Below are 1,189 nucleotides of genomic sequence, written 5' to 3'. Positions count from 1 at the left end.
CAAAATCCCATATAAAATAAGGAGTATAAACTTACCTTCCCAACTCGTGGAGTGAAGCAGAAAAGTGCGTTGACCAAAGAAAATTCCACAAGCAAATCTTGTCCCTCAAAAATGGGTCTTCTGAGGCGATTGAATGTTAAAATTGTGATTCCACCTGAACAGAACCAGCAGCCAACAGCATTGCAAAGGATTCTCACTGATAATGGCAGGACCCATACAGGATTGTTTTCATTTCCCCACAGCTTGGAAAAAAAAAAAAAAAACTACTTTATTCTAATTGAATAATTGAAATACAATCAGGCCAATTTGCTTTCACTGCTTAAGAAAACATATGAACTGTTAAAAACAAGCTGTTTTTACAATATTTTCCTCTTATTAAATAAATAAATTGAACATTATTGATTTCAGATTGGAGAAATTGAACTCCCAATCTCAGGATTCAAAGCCCTATGCCCTAACCACTATGCCACCAACCCCCATAATAGAATGACCCCGACGTGATTTGAACACCCAACCTTCTGATCTGGAGTCAGACGCGCTACCATTGCACCACGAGGTCATATTCTGAAAGGTTGTTGTGTGGTGCTGCCTATCTCCAGCAGTCTATGGACAAAAGGCAGAGTACATCCAGAACAAGTCACCAGCATTTGTTCATTGTTGCTGATAGTGTCAGAAGTGATGATCATGCTTTTAGTTTGAACTATTATTCATCTGTTCTGTTTTACAGGTGAAATTATAGCGACGTCTGTGGGAGCTGGAGAGGATTTAACTCTTAATGTTACTGAGGATCTCGGAGACGTCGAGACACTTTCCTGGTTCTGTAATGATTCAGTCTTAGGAACGTACTACTCAAATGGAGAAACAAAGGAGGCAAAAGATTACGAAGGAAGACTCGGACATTTTGATCTCAAATCAGTGACATTAAAGAGCCTACGGACATCAGACAGTGGAGTTTATTCTGCAAAGGTTACTGGAACTAAATGGAAGGAACTATCTACGAAATACAACATTACAGTTCAAGGTAGGTTTTTCATTGTTTAAGATATGTAGATCATAAATAACTGCTTCACTATCTGCTATCTACAGAACACATCTGTTAAACTTTACTTTGCTTTAATATATTTAAAGCTTCTCTCACCTGCTCTCTGCCTCAGATCCAGTGTCCTCAGTTAAGCTCCAAAGACATCAA

General features: G+C 38.5%; 1 non-coding gene across 1 annotated transcript; it reads right to left on the bottom strand.

Moving 5' to 3' along the window:
- Positions 1-487: 487 nt before the first annotated feature.
- Positions 488-559, bottom strand: trnaw-cca. Its single transcript has one exon. It is a non-coding gene; the product is annotated as a tRNA-Trp (tRNA).
- Between the last annotated feature and the right edge of the window lie 630 nt (positions 560-1,189).

This window comes from Cyprinodon variegatus, unplaced genomic scaffold (assembly GCF_000732505.1).
Source record: "Cyprinodon variegatus isolate N-32 unplaced genomic scaffold, C_variegatus-1.0 Scaffold1341, whole genome shotgun sequence".
Classification (NCBI taxonomy): Eukaryota; Metazoa; Chordata; class Actinopteri; order Cyprinodontiformes; family Cyprinodontidae; genus Cyprinodon; species Cyprinodon variegatus.
This window is presented reverse-complemented; position numbering and strand designations above follow the sequence as displayed.